The sequence below is a fragment of the Neomonachus schauinslandi genome, chromosome 3 (assembly GCF_002201575.2).
Source record: "Neomonachus schauinslandi chromosome 3, ASM220157v2, whole genome shotgun sequence".
Taxonomy (NCBI): domain Eukaryota; kingdom Metazoa; phylum Chordata; class Mammalia; order Carnivora; family Phocidae; genus Neomonachus; species Neomonachus schauinslandi.
Genome location: NC_058405.1, coordinates 49,541,140 through 49,564,823, shown reverse-complemented (window position 1 = coordinate 49,564,823; position 23,684 = coordinate 49,541,140). Strand labels below are relative to the sequence as shown.

The 23,684-nt window shown below is 37.0% G+C and overlaps 1 pseudogene; it reads right to left on the bottom strand.

The window, feature by feature from the left end:
* Positions 1-23,381, bottom strand: part of LOC110587638 — a 41,429-nt pseudogene extending 18,048 nt beyond the window's left edge.
* Between the last annotated feature and the right edge of the window lie 303 nt (positions 23,382-23,684).

The following is a 23,684-nucleotide window of genomic DNA, read 5'->3' as shown; positions in this document are numbered from 1 at the left end:
TAATCTTATTATTTCCTCATCTATTGCTATATATCTTCACCTGACTCCTTAAGGCTTCTTTGAGATTCAGTCAAAGGGACACTAAATGATTCACTGTCAGGTTTACTGCATACTGGAGAGAGTCAAAAGGTGGGATAGGAGGCAGATGTAAATTTAGCAAAGAAGGAGAGATTCAAGAGTTCAGTCTAGATCACGGATATAAGAACACAGATGAGACAGGAAAATTTATTCAAAGCTGCATAGAGCAAGTGAGAATGATGCAATGTTTGGTTCAAGTGGTAAAATTATGTGTCCTAGCAATGTTGGTCTGCCAAAATATTGTAAGTATTGACTTTTTTTTTTCCTTTAGAATCATTTGAGTTAACAATTCCAATAAGAGAAAAATAAGAGTTTGGTGAAAATTTGATTAGCATACTTAGTTCTTTTATAATCTAAGGGAGATGTCAATGATTCTTTGGAGCAGAAAGGAAGGATAGAATGTATTTAATCTGATGGAAGTAAAATTAGGAAGGAATAATTTTATTAGAGTTATATGAGAAAAGAGATTGGCTGGTACGTAGTCCAGAAAATAATGGAAATATTAAAATACTTTTTTTTTTTTCAAGGAATGAAGGAAACACTGTAAATCTCTTTGAATACTTACCTTTGGGCTTATTTATCGGATCTATAATGAGGCTTCATCTTGAACTTGTTTCTCCTAATCTGGTAGTCTTTTTCACTTAACATGCTGGTATCTTGTTATCTATAATTTATTAAACTATTGCTGTGTAAATATTAACTACCTTTTTTTTTAAGATTTTATTTATTTACTTGAGAGAGAGCACATGAGAGGGAGGAGGGTCAGAGGGAGAAGCAGACTCCCTGCTGAGCAGGGAGTCGAATGCGGGACTCGATCCAGGGACTCCAGGATCATGACCTGAGCCGAAGGCAGTCGCTTAACCAACTGAGCCACCCAGGCGCCCTTAACTAACTTTTTTTTGAAAGCTCTAGAAAACAGAAATAATTCTTCCTTATAATAAAATTCATTGACTGCTATTTTCTATTTTTATTCCTACTGCTGTCTTTCAGTTCTGAAAAAAAATTAAATAAATACATAAATAAAATGCCAGCATATCGCAGGGTAAAGTAGGAAGAATAAAAGACAACTGAACGCCCTGCTTTTTCTTGTCTCTAGTATGAAATGCAAATTTGTCCCATTTATCCTTGTAATTTTAGAAGACTAAATGTTACTTTGGTATGCCCCACTGAAACTTTTTATAAAATAGCTTTCTTCTTCATATTTTGGTTTAGAGATTTGCATCTGGTTCTAGAAAGGCAGCATGACATTCATTTTGCACTCCTCTCTTTAAGGTTTAGGGTACTCCTGATTTAAATAAAGTAGAAACAGGTAATTGTATGTTTAAAATTTTTCTAACCTGGCAATTATTTAATAATGGTTTTCCCTTATCTGTAATTTTGAAATTAAAATATTAAAAGAAAACAGGTTAAAATGATGTGTTACTGGAAATTATTTTTTGAAGGTAATAGAAATACATTCTTTACACTAAGTCAGAAGGCTTTTATCAGGTAAGATCGGCACCTTTTTATCTGCAAGCAGTAACAATTGTCTGGCCTTGAAATAAATTCATGGTAACTACAGAGCATTACAATCTAGGTGAGTGTATATTCCTAGTGTTGGACATGAGTCCTGGGCTCTGCTGGAGAAGCTTAGATTTGAAGCATTTCTCCAGAAGCACGAGAGTGCAGAGTGGGAGGATTCGAGTGTTCATACATTGTGCTGGTTTAACTTGAAGGTTTTTTCATCCTGAGCTTATGAAACTGTGTACTAAGAATGGAAATTTCATGAAACATAAAGGGGCTAGGTCAGTTATCAGATTTTGAGGCTACTAAAGTTTGAATAGATGTAGGAGATAAGTTCAAGCCAGCCAATAACAGATACATACTTAATGATTAAACTTCCCTGTAGGCAAAGCCCTGTGCAGCGTGCTGGGGACAATCACAGATGAATGGACCATTTTCCCTGTCCTTAGAAAGCTTTAAAATTGTTGAGGGAGACAATGCCTATACTCAGAAAGCATCAAGACCCAGAACAGGGTGCATAGCAAAGACACACTTAAAAGACACATACAATACATTTTTGCATATAAAGTCTTAAACAATAGAGCACACAATAGCATCTTCTGAAGTAAAACGGATGTCAGGTGTAAATCTAAACACCTAGAATTTTCACTTTAAATTCCTTTTTGTGTGCATATGGAATAAAACAAAAACTGTCCTCTAGATTTTTAACATTCCATCATTTTTTAGTGCTGTACTTCATCATCATCAATTTGGTTCCCTTTCAATTTACTAAGGCTTCTATGATTCTCAGGTCCCTAAAGGAAAAATGAGTAGATGATTATGCTATTTGGAACACTTTGACAATGATAGGGTAACTAATGGCATGAAAGAGTTAATTAATCGTGTTCTCTGATGTGCCTTCTGATTTCTAAAGTGTTGTTTCAGATTTAATTATTTCCCACTATGTGATTTCATTCATTTAGGAAATAATTTGAGAAGACTCATGCTTAAAATCTATTGAAGTAGACGTGTATGAAGGGGAAAATACACAATGCAAGAAAGGCCCTGATGAAGCAGAAAAGAAATAATGAAGACAATTGAGAACAAAGACTTCCAAACCTATCGTATCCTGGAATCTTTTCAAAAACCTATCCGTATCCTCTGTGAAAATTGTATGCAGACATTCCTTCACTTGTATCCAGAAATATGGAGGACAGAGCCCTGGAATAGAATAAATTGGGATAATTGGAGAGCTAACTCTCTCACTCCTCTCTCACATCTTGTATACGAGAGACAATGATCTTTTGTGCCTTGTCATAACAAGAGATTTTTTTTTTTAAGATTTTATTTATTTATTTGACAGAGAGACACAGCGAGAGAGAGAACACAAGCAGGGGCAGAGGGAGAGGGAGAAGCAGGCTTCCCGCGGAGCAGGGAGCCTGATACGGGGCTCCATCCCAGGACCCCGGGATCATGACCTGAGCCGAAGGCAGACGCTTAACGACTGAGCCACCCAGGCGCCCCTTTAATGAGAGCTTTTAAATGGTCTTACAACAGATCATTTTCATTTCCCTCTCTGTATTCACTTCTATACCATTTGGTATTTTATATGGTTCAGTTTCAAACAACCCCAATGTAGGGAAAAGACTAAAGACATTTTATTGGAGAAGCACAGTTGGTCTTTATGCTTTCATTCTCTGGCTTTCAGGGAACCCTAAATTCTGCTGAAAAGCACTTACAATGAGGGGTGCTCTTTGGGAAATAAGTTTTTTTGAGGGACATAGCAAATTTTGAAAAAATCTTATTTCGACCATTAAATTAAGTATAGATCAAGTGTTATGCCAACAATGGATCTATTCTCTGCTTTTTTTTTCTTGTAGTTAAAACTGTAATTGTGTGTTTTCCTACATCTAAACCCAGAGAGACAACCACTGGGCCAGAATATCAGTTATCATTTGAAGTTAGTGTGACTTTAAAAGGGAGTCAAGAAAATCACTCTTTAGAGTGTACATATAATTTTACACTAAAATAATTTTAATCACCTACCTTGTTAAATGTGTTAGAACACAATTAACTTCCAAATTCTCCAACATTTTAAATGTTTATTCAGAAGGTAAAAATAGTATTATATGAATAATAAGGATTTGTTTTACTTCAAAGCCAGAATGTTTGGCTTTATTTTTTTTCACTTTTTATTTAAATTCCCGTTAGTTAACAGACAGTGTAATATCAGTTTCATGTGTACAATATAGTGATTCAACACTTCCATACAACACCTGGTGCTCATCACAACAAGTGCCCTCCTTCATCCCCATCACCTATTTAACCCATCCCCCCACCCACCTCCTCTCTGGTAACCATTAGTTTGTTCTCTGCAGTCAAGAGTCTGTTTCCTGGTTTTCTTCTCTCTTCTTTTCCCCTTGCTTGTCTGTTTTGTTTCTTAACTTCCACATAGGAGTAAAATCATGGTATTTGAATGGTTTAAATCTCAGCTACTGCATGTTCTGTGATCTCAGGCAATTATCCTAATATCTGTGATTCTGCTCTGTGACTGCAAAAAAAAACTGGAGAGAATAATAATATCTATCTCACACTTTGAAGATTAAACTAGTGTATGTGTATATATATGAGTATATTTGAGGGAGAGAGAAAATGAGAAAAAGGGAAAAAGGGAATTTACAAGAATACAGACACAGAATGTGATCTAACTTTCATTGAAACTCTGTAAAAAAAAAAAAAGAAAGCCCTGCTTAGTAATGCAAATTAAATATCATGCACCTGGTACTGGCAATTATCCTCTAAAGGAGGCTTATTCTGGTCATTTTTATAAGAATTTTTTATTCTTCACTTCTAGCAATATGTTGAAGGATCACTATATAATATTTATATGGACATATACATAAATATATACCATTATTCTTTTAACAAAACTGAAGCCCTTTTTTGGCATGTCTATATACTGATATCTATATCTATCAATATCCATATTTCAATATCTATATAAATATTTTTCCTACTGCTGGATAACAAATTACCACATGTTTATCAGTTTAAAAGTAACACATTATCACAATATGTAGATCAGGAGTCTGAACATGGCTTAGATGGACCCTCTGATCTTGGGCATAAACAAGGGACTGATGGGGGTAGGGTCTCATGGGACACTCAAGATTGTCTTTTTTTTTTTTTTTAAAGATTTTATTTATTTATTTGACAGAGAGACAGCGAGAGAGGGAACACAAGCAGGGGGAGTGGGAGAGGGAGAAGCAGGCTTCCTGCCGAGCAGGGAACCCGATGCGGGGCTCAATCCCAGGACCCTGGGATCATGACCTGAGCCGAAGGCAGACGCTTAACGACTGAGCCACCCAGGCGCCCCTCAAGATTGTGTTTCAAGCTCATGTTCTTGTTAGCAGAATTCAGTCCTTGCTGCTAGATATCTCATGGTGGCTTGTTTCTTTAAGACTGACAAGAGAGTCTGATTTCTGATCGCTTCACCCTCTTTTAAAGGTTTCACCTGATTAAGTCAGGCCCACCAAGGATTAATCAGGGATTTTGCTTACATCGCAAAATTCTTTCACCTTTGCCATCTGATGTATCATAATGATGGCAGTGATAGCCCATTACCTTTGCCATATTCTATCGGTTAAAAGCAACTTCGGGGCGCCTGGGTGGCTCAGTTGGTTAAGCAACTGCCTTCTGCTCAGGTCATGATCCCGGAGTCCCGGGATCGAGTTCCACGTCAGACTCCCTGCTCGGCAGGGAGTCTGCTTCTCCCTCTGCCCCTCCTCCCTCTCATGCTCTCTGTCTCTCATTCTCTCTCTCACAAATAAATAAAATATTAAAAAAAAAAAGTAACTTAAAGTTTCTACCTATACTCATAGGGAATGGTATTATACAAGGTCATGGGTCATTGGGGGTCACCCTAGAATTCTGTCTACCACAGCTTTTCTGCCATCTGGATTAGTGTATTTGAACTTCTTGCTTCACTGGTTATTGTCACTCTGTTCTGACTCAGCTTTTTTTTTTTTTTCCCAATTTTGATTTAGGCTTTTTTTTTTTTAAAGATTTCATTTATTTATGTATTTATTTGAGAGAGAGAGAGAGAGAGAAAGCAAGTGGGCAGGGGGAGGAGCCGAGGGAGAAAAACAAGCAGACTCCTTGCTGAGCCCAGAGCCCAACCTGGCCCAATCCCACAACCCGAGACCACCCACCACCTGAGCCAAAATCAAGAGTCAGATGTTTAACCTCCTGAGCCACCCGGGCACCCCTGATTTAGGTTTTTGAATGAACACATAAAATTATATAAGTAAAAATACTGTTACAACACGTGTGCACCATTGTGAAGTGTTAGGCAAGGCTCAGGTGTGTGTCTGTTTTACATGTGTTTATCATGGAGTAAAAGTTGTACAATAACACTTAAAGGTACAGCACACTGTGTCACTTGCATCTTAGATAATTTTAACAATGATTGTAAATTTTTGGTGCTTTTTGTCTGACTTTTTTGGTAAATAATGAGATCAGTTGTTAGATATCATTAGTGATTTAATTATTTAGAGGCAAGCATGTGCTACTATCCTCTCAAGCATCTAGACCAGTTTAATTGAAGAATATATTCAGTTTTCAATGGGTGCTGATAAAAAGAAATAGCATTTGAAACTACTTGTCTCTATGAATCAGATTTCTCAAAACTGCAATTCAAACAAGATGTATCAGCAACAGTAGTCTGCGAACCCTATATGGCCCTATGTGGCCATTATTCTCTAGTTATATTGTTCATTAGAAGGATTACAAATATAACCTTAAAGATAAATATACGGTCATAAGATTCTGCATTTATCAGTGGCAGGGGCAGTGAATGAGATGAATATTTTGAATGAAATCTCACTTGATTAAAGGGTCTAATGGTTTAAAAAAAGTTTTGAAAGCCACAAAATACTTTGAACAATGAAAGTATTAGAAAGACAGGATCTATAGTTAGTAAATAAATCTAGGAAACACAGGGGTTCATCAAATAATAATTAAATTCCAATATTTCTTTGATGGGACTTATGGAGCTATTTTATAATCTGACCACATCCACCCAATCGGGTAAAAGGACCACTGATACCACCTATTCCCATTAAGGGCTTGGTGTCACAATTAAGAGCCTCTTCGTGTTCATGTTCTCCCACAATGATGTATGATAACCTATCTTGTGTGGCTAAGTAAGCCATATATCTAAATAAATAACCCTCCTACCACCAAGATCTGACTATATACATTTTATCAGGGAAGGTCAGGTCTTTCAACCATCAGCTATAATTTCCAGGCTGCATAGGGTTCATGACACAATTTTCCAAACACAGCAGATTCCTTAGTATGTGCTTTGTAAGTGACAAAGAGTCCTCTCCCGGAACAGAGCTGGGAAATCACCTACATCTAAACATCCTAAAGTGTTAGGTTTCTTACTGTGATTTTGTTTTTCAGTCTTATTGAAGTGTAATTGAAGTACACCAAATCACACATGTTTAGAAAACACAATTTGATCAGGCTTAACCTATTTGTACATACCACAACCAAGAAAATAAATATTTCTAGCAGCCTCAAAAGTTTTCTTGTCCATTGGAAATCCATCAGCCCACTTCCTTACAGAACTACTGATATACTTTCTTTCATTGTTAATGTTAATGATTAACATTTCTGGACATTTATAAAATGAATCGCAGTGTATATGTTTTTTTTTATGCCTGGCTTCTTTCACTCAGCTATTTATTTTAAGATTCATCCATGTTGTGGTGAACATCAATAGTTCATTCCTCTTTATTGCTGAGTGGTATTCCACTGTATGGATGTAAAATGTATCTTACTATGTTTTTTAGGATATATCATATAGAGATATTTTATGTAAACATCCATAAATCTACCTGATTATTTTGTAATGGCTGCAGAGTACTAAATAGTATGGAGATAACCATGTAATCCCTTGGTGTGGCAATGAACTTCTTAGTACACAAATCTTTTGTGAGTGTGGATATTTCCACAGAATAAATGTCAAGAAGTGGAAGGACTATCCCAAATGATATGCTGAATTGAATTTAGATAGATATTGTAATATAACTTCAAAAAACTTCAACAATGTGCACTGTAACCAATTTTGTATGTACTCTTGCCTCAGAAGGGATAACAACCAGAGTTTTAATAGTCATGCAAATGAATTCATGACACTGTAAAGAACAGGATCAAACAAAATACAATCCAAAGGATGAGACAGGGGAGTATTTTCTTTCTTTTAAAAAGATTGAAATGGAAACTCTAATGAAATACAATGGAACTCTAGCACTATGATGATCAATAGCAATTATGTTTATAAAAATAGCCCTAAAGTACTAAGAAGTTCTCAGTGTCTTCTGAATATTCAACGGCATTTAATAATAATTTAACTTAGTTTTAATATTCAGTGCATTTCAAATATTGTTAAAATTCTTTTGGAATTTTATTATCTAAAATAGCTGAATCGTGAGACGTTCTATTCACTCTCTTGCCATGGTCAACAGCCAAGTGTTTGGAAAAAAAAGACAGGAAAAAAAAAAGAAAACAGAAAGAATATAAGAGACTTTTCAATCTGGCTATATTTTACCAAGTTGGGACTTTATGATTTTGGATGATTTGTCGTACTGTTTCTTCCAGCCTCATAAACCATACTGGTGGTACAGACACATAAAGTCAAATTTATTTAAATTACTTGGGTTAGTCAAACTTCTTTACTTATCTGTCCATCTAGTGAAATAATTGTTTTTGACATGAGATGAATATTTTTTTAAGATTTATTTATTTATTTATTTATTTATTTATTTGAAAGAGAGAGAGCAAGAGGTGGGGAGGGGAGGGGGGAGGAGCAGACGGAGAGGGACAAGCAGACTCCTCACTGAGCATGCAGCCAGATGTGGGGCTCGATCCCATGACCCTGAGATCACTACCTGAGCAGAAACTAAGAGTTGGATATTTAACCTACTGGGCCACCCAGGCGCCCCTGACACGTTCTTAATAATTCTTTCTATGTGTTTTTTATTATGCTTTCTCTTTCTGTCTCTCTATATCTATGTCTCTGCCTCTCTGTCTCTGTCTCTCTGTCTATCTCACATGTTAGGAACACGTGGAAGTACCCTGCCCTGTGGATGAATTTTCTAAGATTTGCATTTTGTTTGGAGTAGTCCAACAGACTTGACAATGTTCCACTCCCTCTTTGATAACAAAATGACAACCTAATTAAAAGTACAGAATAAAAAAGGCATTCACGCCTTATATTGCTCTTTTCTGTTGATACAGGAAAGATGTGGTTTTCCAGCACACTATTCTCCGTTAGCTTTTGGGTGGGTAAGCAATCAGTGGTCTTTGTTTTGTATTTTTTGACAGCAATGCATTATATGGAGGAGATAGACTCAGTTCTAATTCCTTACCCTTTCTTCAAGTTTTATAACTAAATAACCTTTTTAAATAAAATATTGCAACAGTCCTACATTTTGAGGATGAAAGTGCTGCTTTCTAAAAGGTCAATTCAATCTGGGAAATGTTTTCGGTTTAGACAATACATTATACACTGTAGAAACCCATGGCAATTTTCAGCACCACTAACAACGGGAAGTAAATTTCAGTCATTCACAGTAAGATGGCAATGTGGTGACATTTGAAGCCTGGACGTGGGCTCTCACATTCATTGTAGGTGACTGACTGCTGTGTGGCAGAGGCCTTTTCCAACTGCAGATGAATTCTAGTTATACATGAAAAAGATGATCGGAATGATTTACAAAATGAGTGAGACCCCATCATCTGACAATATTCTTCCTTTACAGCAGGCGAGGATTAAAATACACCAAATTAATAAATCCTTAGGAAACCAATAATGTCACATTTGCTGAACAATTGTATCTTCTAGTAGTTATTATCTTCGAATTACAGTGAGCCACTATCTTTGTTTCATTTTGCAGATATATGTCCTTGTCCATCAAAAACCATGGCAGTGGTGTTACACACAGCCAAGCAATAAATTTATGAAACATCTCTCTGAAGTGCATGCTTGTTTCATAATCCTGATTCCATATCTTTGTTTACTTCAAAATATATGGAACTGTCAGCACGGGGGTCAGAAGATTACAGCACTTTCTTTGTTTCTTTGCTAGTGTTTTTATTTAACTTGAAAAATAAGCTGCAGCACCAAGGGAGTGATGAAATAAAGGATATATAGAGTCACGATGGCATAAAAATGGTAAACACACAGCTACAGGTAAACTGTAAGAAAGATCGTTGTATCGAATCATTAAAAAAAAAAATGTTTGCTTCAGTAACTCACACAACTCATACAGGTAACTCACACACCATCTTTGTTAAACTTGTAGAAAATATGAAATGATATGCAAGAGCGTTAACATAAACAGAAAAAACTTCTCTTCTTTCTGAAATTTCTCATGGTATTGCTTGGCTTTGACCTTAAGACATTCTGTACTGTGAGTATGATTCTCTTTTATAGTTGGTGATGGACTAATTTAGCATTTAATCTACTTGGGCTTAGAAATAGCAAACCTCATAGGATAGCACGTTGCTTAAATGGCATGAAAAAGTTATCAATAAATAAGTTGGCAATTTTAAATTCAGGAGCAGCTCGTTGTGAAACCAGCAGAAGTGGGCGTACAAATGGGCATCAGCAACACATTCTTACTTTAGGGTGCTTCGATTTGGAACAACTTACCATTTTAGAGTTCAAAATATCCTTTAGCTTAATTCTATCAATTAAGAAAGCATGTCTTTTTTTTATTTCCTTGGTATAAATGATATTGCATGAATTAAATATGTTGAAATCCATTTAATTACATGGTAAATTTCCTGAGATGATGGAGACATATCAACTCTACATTTCTATGATTAATTTCTATCAATATTTGATGAGGTGGGGACGGGGGTCAGGGGATATTTGTTGTTGTTTTATGTTATTTGATTTTTAAAATACTGCCATCATTACCCATATTTTACAAATATGCATTTATGGCTTCTGATTTTTATTCCAAATGTAAATCTGTATAATATTTTTGCCAATCTTTTATTCATCTATACAATTTTTAAAAGAGGTTGGCTTTCAAAATTTGCCAAGGATTTCCATAACAAGAGTAAATACACTAAACATCCTTCAGACTCCTCTGATAATTTATCAGCATTTCCTTAGGACCAAGGAGAGTTATTCAATTTCTTGGAGCCTTGGTTTGTAAAGAGTCTGGTTCACAACCTTATTATCTGGTTTCACCACTTACATTATGTTCCATGTCTTTGGGGAAGCTATGTTGGGCATTCAGTACACTTAGAGGTGAGTATAATTTTCATTCACAAGCAAAGCACAAATACGAAATGCCTGGAGGCTCTTTGTTCTCCATACTTAGAACTAAGTAAAGTGTTCAGAGAGTCTTATGGGACTTTCAGGTCAAAGCTGCACTGATAATATTTTCTGAGCAAAATGCAATTGGTTTTGGAGCAGTTACCACTGCTCCTAATTAATCATGAGCTTTTGCTCTGTTTTTACTCATCGGTTATATTATGCTCTAGAACTTAGTCCTACCATTTTAATGTTTCTAGTTTGCAGTGGTCCTAGTGTTTGTGTCCTCCCCAAATTCATAGATTAAAACCTAATGCCCAAGGTGAGGATATCAGGAGTTGGAGCCTTTGGGGGGGGTGATTAGATCATGACGGTGGATTCCTCATGAATGGGATTAGTATCCTTATTGAAGAGGCCCATCTTTATTAAAGAAAGGTCCCTTGCCCCTGCTACCATATAAGAACACAAGGAGAAGTCTGCAACCTGGAAAAGGTCCCTCATTAGGCCATGCTGGTGCTCTGAGCTTGGACTTCCAGCTTCCAGAACTGTGAGAAATAAATTTCTACTTCTGATAAGCTACCTGTCTGTGATTTTGTTGTAGCAGCCTGAACAGACTAAGACAGTTGGATAACTAACTAGTATTTAAGACTTAATGAGATGCGAAGAGAACTAATGACTCTTACTTCCCCTCCACCATGTCCATCTCCTATCTTCTCTTTCACAATCTCAGTAAGTGGCATCACCTTTATCTACCACATCATCTTTTATTCTGCCCTTCCTCTCATATCCCATATCCAATTCAACGTTATGTTCTTTAGAATTTACTTCCAAAATAGATCTTAAGTTGTATTGTTGCACCGCCTGGTTCAGGACATCACCATCTCTCTTCTAAATGTTTACAACGGGGTCTCCTGACTGGTTTCCCTTTGCCCATTCCTGCCTTCTGCTGGTCCCTCTGCTCTTTCTGCAGATTAAATCCTATCACGCCACCCTTCGATTTAAAACTCTCCAGCAGATCTTCTTTATACTTAAAATAAAATCCAAAGCATTTATGGTGTCAAGTATCTCTCTCACCTCTCTTCCCCCGCCTCCCATTCACCCTATTCTGGCCACCAGACTTTTCTGTGCTTAAACACAAGAAGTGGGCTCTCCTTTCAGGACATTTATAATTGTTGTCCTTTTTAGAGCAGCTACTCAATTCACCCTCTCTCACATTTTATCTTCTTATTAGCATATGTCTGTACTTAGCACTATGTCTTATTAGATTATTTAAAAGATATGTAAACTCCTTGAAATCAGCAACTTCATCTATTACGCTCTACATTGCTCATCTAATACTTAGAAGATTTGAGTAAATATTTGTTTACTGAGTGATTAACTCACAAAATTCATCTTGGGGCCATTTGGGAAAAGAAACATTGTCTTTCAAAGCACTGCATATGTTCCATTTCAAGAAACTAATAGATTCAAGGGAAAGCCTATTGAATTGAGAAATGTATTATGTTGGCAGAGTTGCATATACATCTCTATAGAAAATCTACTTTGTTTTTTTTTTTTTTAAAGATTTTATTTATTTATTTGAGACAGAGAGAATGAGAGAGACAGAGAGCACATGAGAGGGGATAGGGTCAGAGGACGAAGCAGACTCCCCGCCGAGCAGGGAGCCCGATGCGGGACTCGATCCAGGGACTCCAGGATCATGACCTGAGCCGAAGGCAGTCGCTTAACCAACTGAGCCACCCAGGCGCCCTAGAAAATCTACTTTGTAATAGAGGGGACTAAAAGTATTAAATTGTTAATTCCATTCTCAAAATTGTATTACTGCTTGCAGTGATGCACTTGAGTTTTTAAAATACTAAACATAGTAAAATACCTTGTTCAATGGGAAGTGTTTTCTTAAGGAATATATTAAATTGAGCAAACAGGAAAAACATCTTTATGTCTTCCATCTGAGCTGGAGAACATACTGACACTTCTAGCTTGCATAAGCTATTGTTTTTTAATTTCTGATATTGTCAATAACGTGATTAACTATACAATCTTAAGTTAATGCTGCATAAACACTTATCTATTTAAAACTTGCTTGTTTTTAAAAAATAAAAAATATTGTTACCAAAGGAAATGTTTCCAAAGGAAAAATACAATTATTATATAAACGTGTCAGCGCAAAAGGGTGTGTCTTGGCTCCTGGCACCTACACAATAAAGAATTAGAGATCGCTGCCCAGAGTGAAAGGAGAAAAGAGTTTTGTTAAGGACAAAACACTCTCAATGTGGGGGAGCAGGCAGTCCCAGAGGTGGCTACTGCCCTGAGGGTTCTTTCCTTTTATGTGTGTGTGTTGGGGGGGTGGGTCTTGTGTCATGCCAGGGTGGTCTCTAATGGAGGCGGCTTCCAATCCTTTGTGGGACTCTTCCTACAAAGGTTGTTGTGCTCTCTAATGTGATACCTATTTATCACCATCCTTGCTTCCAGCTCATGGCTAACTAACTGCCTACTCTACCTTTCCCACCTCGAGAATTTAGGGCCCCATAATTTTTCTGGTCAAGGGATGAAGCTTCCTTAGAACTTTCCTTCCACTGCTCATATCTAGCTTCTTCTACCTAACAAATATATTATATACTACATAAAATATATGTTGCTGAATTTTGTGCCTAAAATCCTTTTACCTACCTTTCTAATAACTTCATTATGAATCTCTTTTGAAACATAGCTGTTTTACTTATCTTAGTCTACATGAAATATTTGATGTAGCTCTAAAGCGAATCATTCTATACTGAGGCTTTTAACTTCTAAGATGGGCAGTATGATGAGACTATCTAATCTGTATTTATTTTTTTTTGGCATAATACATTTTATTTTATTTTATTTCATTTCATTTTATTTTATTTTATTTTTTATTATTATGTTATGTTAATCACCATACATTACATCATTAGTTTTTGATGTAGTGTTCCATGATTCATTGTTTGTGCATAACACCCAGTGCTCCATGCAGAACGTGCCCTCTTTAATACCCATCACCAGGCTAACCCATCCCCCCACCCCTTCACCTCTAGAACCCTCAGTTTGTTTCTCAGAGTCTATAGTTTCTCATGGTTCGTCTCCCCCTCCGAGTTGCCCCCCTTCATTCTTCCCCTTCTGCTATCTTCTTCTTCTTCTTTTTTTTTTCCCCTCTGGAAAACAGTATGGAGTTTCCTCAAAAAGTTGAAAATAGAGCTACCCTATGATCCAGCAATTGCACTACTAGGTATTTACCCCAAAGATACAAATGTAGGGATCCGAAGGGGTACGTGCACCCTGATGTTTATAGCAGCAATGTCCACAATAGCCAAACTGTGGAAAGAGCCAAGATGTCCATCGACAGATGAATGGATAAAGAAGATGTGGTATATATATACTATGGAATATTATGCAACCATCAAAAGGAATGAAATCTTGCCATTTGCAACGACATGGATGGAACTGGAGGGTGTTATGCTGAGCGAAATAAGTCAATCAGAGAAAGACTTGTCTCATATGACTTCAATGATATGAGGAATTCTTAATCTCAGGAAACAAACTGAGGGTTGCTGGAGTCGTGGGGGGTAGGAGGGTTGGGGTGGCTGGGTGATAGACATTGGAGAGGGTATGGGCTATGGTGAGCACTGTGAATTGTATAAGACTGTTGAATCACAGACCTGTACCTCTGAAACAAATAATACATTATATGTTTAAAAAAATCTGTATTTATAACACTGTATATGTATAATACTATATATGCATTGCATATAGATGGTATGTCTATCACATATTAAATGGTATTATGTAGATAAATAATATGTATAAAAATCTTTTTACATAGAATAACTGAACTGAAAACGCATTAATCTCTGTGTTGAAATGAAGCAAGTGTTTCATTTTAACATAAATAAAATCATACTTAAGGAGAAAGTTCCAGCTAGATGAATTTAAAGTGCTGAATATGTTCAATTCAAAATAATAATTCTGGATTTGAGCCTAAAGCATTTTCAGTAGATCTCTATAATCTTTATACCAGTGCTTCTTGGTATTTTGTTCATCTAAGAGGAGGTGACATATATTGATAGTATCTATCAAATTGTCACCATTAACTAAATAACTAAATTCAATAGTATTTTTGTTTTTAAAGACTTCTGCTAGCTAACACATTATTTTTAGTAGCCGTACAAGAAGTATTAATCATAAGCTACATTGTTTCTCACACTGTCAGCTCAGAACCTGTTTCTGTTATTAAATAATCCAGACATTTTCCTTTACCCAGTAAAACCTTACCCTGACCTTACCCTAAGCCTCAGGTCACTTTCTGAATTTGCTACTTTTTGCTTCAAGGACTCTGTGGCAATGAACCAGTGAGGGGCTTCAATTGTCCATTATAGAAACTGACATCAGCCTCTACTCACCAGCTATCAGTTGTTTGTTATTAGACAAGTTGAGTACCAACTTATTTGGCCATTATCTATCTTGACCCCAGTAATTCCATGATCTATTAGTCATTGCCACCGATCTCTGTGGATGTAGACACTGATTATTGCCCTTGTGGCTTTAATGTCTATCGTAGCAATTATGGCCCGTTTGTCTCTGAGAGCTACCTGATAGGGATGCTAGGGAGTTTTTGTTTTTGTTTTCTAACATCTACTAGAGGTAACCCCAGCGTACCAAGGTCAGTTTCCACTGTGCTTCTCAAACATGCCGGCCCCTCCATTCCCTCCATTAGTACCCGGGACGCAGGATTTCTGCAGGTATGTAGTCTGAACCCTCACAAGAGAACATGCTTTATGGTGCGCACTCTGGGATCTTTCATAAAGAATCAATTACAATATTCTTTTTTTTTTTTTTAATGTAAGCTTTATGCCCAACATGAGGCTTGAACTCATGAACCTGAGATCAAGAGTCTCATGCTCTACCCACTGAACTAGCCAGGCACCTCAATTCTTATATTCTTATATTTTTGAGACTTGTTATACATCTTATAATTTGCCAAAAATATTTGGATCTCTCTCCTAATTCACTACAGCTCATCATTCCTCTGAGGTTTCAGAGAGCCATTCAACAAAATATTGAGACTAATTTAGGTTCCCATGCCAGAACTCTGAATTCTGAATCATGTTTACATGCTCCCACATTTGTAAAACTTCTATCAAGCCCTTAATTCTTTGTCTCTTGTTGCAACATCCTCGTGATCCAATCCCAAATATGTTTACAGGGTTACTGACACTATATTTTGGTTAGGTCCTGAAATTCCTTCAACATGCGGGCTATTCCTCTCAGAGTCTGGTCCTGCAAAGACCTTGGTCTGGTTACCAAGCTGGAAACACTAGAGGTAGAAATGCAGAATCCGAGGAGAAAAAAAATCTCCGGTGAGGGCATGCCTCTGGGAGAAGAGAAGCCACTCTGCTCACTCAAGATGAAAAGGATTGTTCTTCCTGGCCTGGAAGGTTCAGATGATGTGAGGAGCGCAGGAGTTTCAGGCTCAGCCAGTCAAATGTTCCTAACAGAAGATAGAAATTTTGGGGATCTACCTTGTTTTTCCTATTAGAGCCCTGACTTAGACATCGGAGGTTTTTCAAAGCTATATATTCAGTTTCTTTTGAGGCTCTTTGTAGCTTTGTAAATAATGGGTTTAATTTTAAGCAGTTTGGCCTGAGCCTGCAAGAAAAGAGTGTCTCCTTCAAAACTGACCGTTTTCGAAGAATGTCTTACCTTAGCAGTTGGCTTTCCTGACCACCATATTCTTTTTCAAGACCTCCTAATGCGGTCATAAGAATAGAGCACAATTTATAAATAACCATTGTCTCCATATCATTTAATCATCATAGTTACCTTTTGTGATGCTTCCTCTGTCACCTGCAACTCACCGTAATTAACCTCAGGCAAAAGCACGGTAATTATGATGTCACTGCATGTCAGGGATTATCACAACCTCACTGACCACCAGCAATTAAGTCTTTATTGCCATTGCATTGGTGGGCAATCTAGCTTCGCTATTGTTCTATGCCAGCTCCTATCATCAGTGCTAAGTGGAGTCTCTCATTATCATGCACAGAGAAGCCTGAGAATGCCAGGCACAAGGTGAGAGCATCACGTGAGGCACTGTGAGTTTGTGCTTGCGCAAAGTTAATCAGAGCCCTCACATATGTGAAACAAGTACAGTTGAGGCAGATAGAATATGAAGTGGTGCAGAAGAGCTGCCTGATTCAGTTAATATCTCACAAATATCTCATGAGTGTATTTGAGGAGATGTGATAATAATCTGAGGGATTTTTCATCTTATAATGTCAAGTGAGTAAAAGAAGGTATGAAATTTCATATACATTTAATATACATTGGAAATACTAACTGCTATTTTTGTTTCTACCAAAATGACCTCATTGTAACTTCACTACCAAAACCATTTCTTGAGCCTATTCTTTCATTGAATTAAAAGCATTCAATACCAAAAGATAATGTAGAATAATCTTTACAGATATAGCAGGGTCACATTTTTTGAAAGCTGAGATTTCTGAATTGCTAGATGGGTATTTTGAAAATGAAAATAACTAAACCCTGGGGGAAGCCAAACGTAGATTTTATGCAATTAATAATAAATATTGGAGAAACTCATGTCCCTCATTTTGGACTTGATCAATTTTTTCTAAGCTGGAGAAGAAGGAGCTTTGAAGTGATAGAAGGAAGTAAAAACATAAAAATATGCAAAGAAGATAGATAGCTAGAATCATCAGTGATTCTACAAGGAAGACAGCTATCCCCAAAGGAGTGGCCAAACTTTTAAGTTTTGCAATCAGAAAGTTGAAGGTAGCTAGCTATTCAGGCTGAAACTCTAGGGAGCAGCATACCTGAGGCTATTGTTTATATGTAGCATTTTCCATCTGAAGTTAAAAGAGGGCATCAACTACTAGCAACATGTCCATATTAGCTCCATATTACCACATTACCTTCCAACAAGGCAGAATACAGTGGACAAGGTTTACTAGAGTACCACTTTGTACATATCTGGGGCCCTCTCGTGGAAAATCCTTTTAGCTGGGTTTGAGAAGCAATGAGTTGTTTTTCCTGTTCAGTTTAAAATGGAATGGGTGTGGGCACCTGGGTGGCTCAGTTGGTTAAGCGGCTGCCTTCGGCTCAGGTCATGATCCTGGAGTCCCGGGATCCAGTCCCGCATCGGGCTCCCTGCTCAGCGGGGAGTCTGCTTCTCCCTCTGCCCCCCCCCCATGTGCTCTTTCTCATTCTCTCTCTCTCAAATAAATAAATAAAATCTTTAAAAAAAATGGAATGGGTGTGATTCTAATATATTATAAATTTAATAGAATCTCTTTTCCAAGACCTAAGACAGAGGGTTATGTCTTAATAGTTTTCCAGGGAGGTTATACACCCACTAGTTCTCACAAACCAGTAGTTTGGAGGGCCCAGGGAAGTTAGATGCTAGCCTACTGAAAAAGAAACTTAGATTGACTTGTCTTACCCAAAAGGGACCAAGTATAAGCTTGAAATAACTACATCAAATTTTCTGTCATCAGGCAGAATAGAGGCTGGAGTTAGAAGTGAAATTCTGTTAAGAAGAAATTTAAAAATATACAATTATTTCACACTTGAGTTCTCAACAATGTAAAATTCCTATTTGCTACATTTAGTAATATGTCAACTATGGAAAAACATGCATATTAAGATATAGGAGAAACTACAATTGAAATCAAGAGGTTGCATTTATCTTCCAAATTTTCTAATGCAAATACATTCATTTTATTATCAGAAGAAGGCTTTGTGAAGAACTTTGAATATGATTTTATTTTTTTCTTTGAAATGTTAAAATGCCTGAGGAATTTGACATGGTTATAGACTTTGTGCTAGTATTTTGGTGCTCCATAAAAAAAAAATCTAACATTTGAGGGCACAAGTAAATTTAACTTTACACAATTTCAGGACATAAAAATCATGTAAAATTTACTAAGCAGGGCCATAGAAGTCCCCACTGGCATGATGGATTTTTATAATGATATAATCTTTAATGAATTATACTTCCATTTAACAAAATTTTAATAAGGAATTTCTTTTGCTTGCATTGTTATTAATTCTCTCATCTGAATTGCCTTGGGCATGTCTGTCATAAAATTGTTCAACATAATATTTCTTTCTGTGTCAATCATACAGTACATGCAAATCTCCCAACCATGAATAAAACAAACTTCATTTTCTTCAAAACACATACCTAGCTGTCAGAAAAATATTTACGTTGAAAATTAAGATGTGCTGAAAGAAAACTATGACTGATGTTTAATGGACTAATAGAGTTCTAACCACAAATGCATTACCTATGGTACTTTCTGCTACTTTTTAGTAATGAACATAGATGGAATCTACATTATACTTTTCACATTAACTCCCCTTTTCGGTCATTCATTTGTTAGCTTTAATTTAGCTCAAACTTCTATGAAAGCATTTGTATAGCTTCCATTTGCACCAGTAACTAAAATAGACCACAGAAGATTTTAGAACACCTGCCAATAATAAAAATTATGACAGGAGAAAAATTCAGGAATTGTTCATAATCATCTATTTTCTGAGTCCTAACACTTTAATTTACGATTCCCTGTCAAAAGTTCATAACAAACAGAAGCAAGACCAGTGAATCACTTAAGTAGTAATTAGTGAAAGCTTATGGTGCACGCACCAAAAAGACAGCTTGCAAACTGGGAGCACTCAAACCAAAACATGAATGAGGGTCAGAGGTATATTGTTATAAGGCAGCTTTTATAGTGTGAAGGCAGTGAGAGCTTAATTTTTACAGCGATTGGTTACAATATGAGAATTTTCTGAAATGAAAGGGAATTGGTTAGCAGTGACTTCATATCAATTTTGGGGGCCTATTTAAGTTTCACTTATGATTTTCAGATGCATAAGCAAGAAGAGACCCAGATCTAGTTGACTTCATTTGTCTTGCAAAATAAGTGAAATTACGCTTTGCTCCTATGACTAACTGGTTTTGTCTGCTTAGGAAATTTTCAAGTGCGCTCTTCATTTGTACTTAATTTTAATAATTTCCTCTTTTTGGTCAAGTTCTCAGCAGACTGAGAGCATGATCAACCAGTAACATTGCTCTCAGTTACCACAGTGGTGTAGTCAGGGTGAAGACTCATGTTATTAGCTGTTCCCATGAGATGAGTTGGAGGCTTGGGCTGGAGGGTCATGTATGTAGTCACCATCTTCACCTGTGTGGTTAATGTTGACTTCATCCAGTTGTTTGATCATTATGGATAGATACAATTTGGTATGTAAGTGGCTGCTGAAAGGTACTTAAAATCCTCCAGAGTACACAAAGGAGAGGTTCATATGATGTCTATAAGGAGAACACTTGCCAAGGATTAAAAATTTCCCCAGAGCAGAGGTTAATAAGAGCCAAGGTTGAACAAACTGAACCAGGTCTATGGAAGAGGTATCACTTATCTGATGAAAAAATTATTCTGGTCTTTAAGATCATTTAGATTTTGGATAACAATTGTGACAAATGATTTGTCAACATAGAAACATTTTTCATCAATTATAGCACATGCATCTCTTTGTTGAGCAGTAAGAACATCAAGGACTCTCCTGTTTTGGAGCATCACTGAAGATAAACCATTAATTTCAGTTTGTACAGCTTGGAGAGCATTTAGGGGATCACTGAAGTTTTTCTTAATAGTTGCAGAAATATTAATAAGTGGTGTTTCTAATTAATTACCTCCTAATTGAGGAAAAAGCCTTCTGACAAAAGTATGGAAACCAGAGCTTTTTTGAACAGGGTTTGAAGCTCATGAGGCTCTCGCTTATGAGGAGTCACTTATACAAAATGATCCTGAGTTTAGAATCTGGCCAGCATTTAAGGACTCATCTTTAGTCATTTGGGGAGCAAGATAACCTAAACCTCAGGGTCCATTAGAGTAGGAAAACTCTGCATATCTTATTACCACCAAGGACGAATAACCCAGTATTGTTAAGAGAGAGAGTTAGCATAGATCCCATGACCCACCAATCAGAGGAAAGGTGGACATCATGGTTATTCTTTGTCATGTAGGCATCAGCACACTCCCATCTTAAAGGGCTGTGGTTTAAATTTGAATTGGAACAACAAAAAAAACAACAAAAATGTTCCTATGAATTTGGTTTAGCAGTCCATATATCATATTATTGTTGATAAATGATTGGTTTTTTTTTTTTCCAATAGTGCCCTGAATATTGGTCTCTCCAATAAGTGAAACTGTTATTTACTTTATATAATGGGGGTATTATGGAGGCATTCTCTTTACCTACTGATTTTTTCTTTGAACCAGGGCACAGCCCTAAATCAGGTCCAGTACCATTAAGGTTCTCTATTCATAGGACAGATTACCAGCAATGAAGTTAACAGTGGTTATGGTCCATCCCTTGACCTCTAAGGCTTCTTCTTAATGTCAGATTTCTTGGCCATAAAGTTGAATGGCCAAGAGAAGTACACCGGACCTTTTCATAAAACCATATCCCTGAATTAGTCATCCAAGCATGTATAGGAGCTTATTATAATATTAACTGGGGGTCTTCTTGAGCATTTGAACAGCTACATGACCAACAATCATTTGACTAGTAAAAAAGCTATTCACTGAATGGTGGACCTCAGGGGGGTATTCAGTCTAGGTGGGAAGAATTCCCAACATAAAGAGAAGCATAAATTTAAACATCTTGAGTTACTTTGTAAGTCAGTAATAACACAACAATTGTCGTAAAATTAAATCCTGGGAAGAAAAATGAGGAATTCTGCAGAATCTTGTTCCATGATCTTGGGCAGAAGTTGTCTACATTGTGCTATTGTTTATGTCAGGGGAAAACTTTTTTTTTTCAATCCTTAATTTCAAGTCAGCTGTAAGGTGGCAAGTCCAAAGTCTGGGGAAGCTCTCTTTAACTGAGAGATATGGACAAGGTTAGATGGATCCTATAATTTACTGCTATGTGACAAGTTAAAAAAAAAAATCCTGGTAGGGCCCCTGCCATCAAGGTTCAAGTGCTGTTTTTCACTAATGTCTCTTCCAGAATAGCCACTCTCCAAGTTCTGGTGTACAGGGTACAAAGTCTCCATCATGTGGAGGATCTCTGAAAGCCTCCTTGACCTGTTAAAACTAAGCTTTTGAATATTGTATAGTGCTTTAGAGTATTGGGTCATATCAGAATTCACAAGGCAGGTTGTATATGGGTTCTATCATCAAGGGCACGGGTCCCCAGTGATGACTGCATGCGTTGTCAACTTATGTTTCCCAAAAGGTGTTGACCTTAAAGTCATAAGGGTAACCCTTTAGGCCATGAGAATTCTGTGGCTTCAGTCAGTTTGCAGATTTCAGTTTCAAAATACCATTGGTATGTTCAGCTTTTCCTGAAGACGGAGGATGACAGAGACAATGATAGGACCACAATGTCTGAATAACCTTGTCCAACTGTTTTATGTCCTGTTCAGTGAAGTGAGGGCCTCCATCACTTGAAATTTTGCATGGAGTTCTCCGTAATGGGAGAATATTTTCTAATTTCTTTGCTACAGTAGCAGCCTCAGCTTTCTGACAGAGAGAGCTTCTACCCATCTAGAAAACAGACACAACATTACAAGTACATGCTGATATCTTGTATTAGGAAGCAATTGAATGAGTTCCAATGGTAAATGTTCAAATGGTCTTGATGGTGAGGGAACAACCCCCAGAGCTACTTCAATAGTTTTACCTGGGTTTGTGGCTGACAGGTTAAACACTGCTTATAAACCTGTCATGCTGGAGTAAAACAATCACCCCACCAATATCTATCTATCTAGCTAGCTAGCTAGCTAGCTAGCTAGCTAGCTATCCATCTATCATCTATCTATTATCTATCTATCTATCTATCTATCTATCTATCTATCTATCATCATCTATTTTTTTTTAAATAAGCCCCACACCTAGCATGGAACCCAATGTGGGGCTTGAACTCACGACCCTGAGATCAAGACCTGAGCTGAGGTTAAGAGTGGGACACTCAACCAACTGAGCCACCCAAGCACTCTGCCCCACCAATATTTTTATAACTTGGATCACATTGTTAATTCCATGGTGGGTTGTCATGTGAAATGCTTCTGAGAGTGGCAATTTGAGAGATTCGGGAAGCACCAGACAGCTATGTGTCTTCCTTTCTTATATCTCCTTTTTTCATTAAATTTGCAGCCTTCTTGGTGCCATCTTTGTTTTTTAATATCTGACACAATTTTTCATCTGTTACACGAGTTGTCAGAAGTAACCTGATTTGGATCTATCTTATGAAGTTCAGTTAAATTACAGAGATTTGGTGCGTCCAAAATGTCCTGAGTAGCAGCCTTCACATGAAAGTCAGCCATAGCATTTCCCTGATATTCAAAGTCTGACTGGTGGGTTATGAGCCTCAATTTTGATAATAGCAATTTGTGAAGGTAATAACGGTGCAGAGAGGAGATCAGCAACCTGAGCTCCATTTTGATAGGTTCACCATTTGATGTTTAAAATCCTGTCCATTTCCAGAGCATACCAAAATCATGGGCCACTCTGAAAGCATACCTGCTGTCAATGTAAATACTTGGAGCTTTGCCTTTTGCTACCTCACATGCTTGAGTGATGGCAAAGAATTCTGCAGGCTGAATGGAGTTAAATTTTCTCATAATTCATATTTAGTAGTTCTAGCATGTGCAGCTTGATATTTCCCTTCAGAATTCGTGGCCTTGAGCCACCAATATAGATTACTAAATCTGGATTGGCTAATGGAATTTCTTATAAGTCTG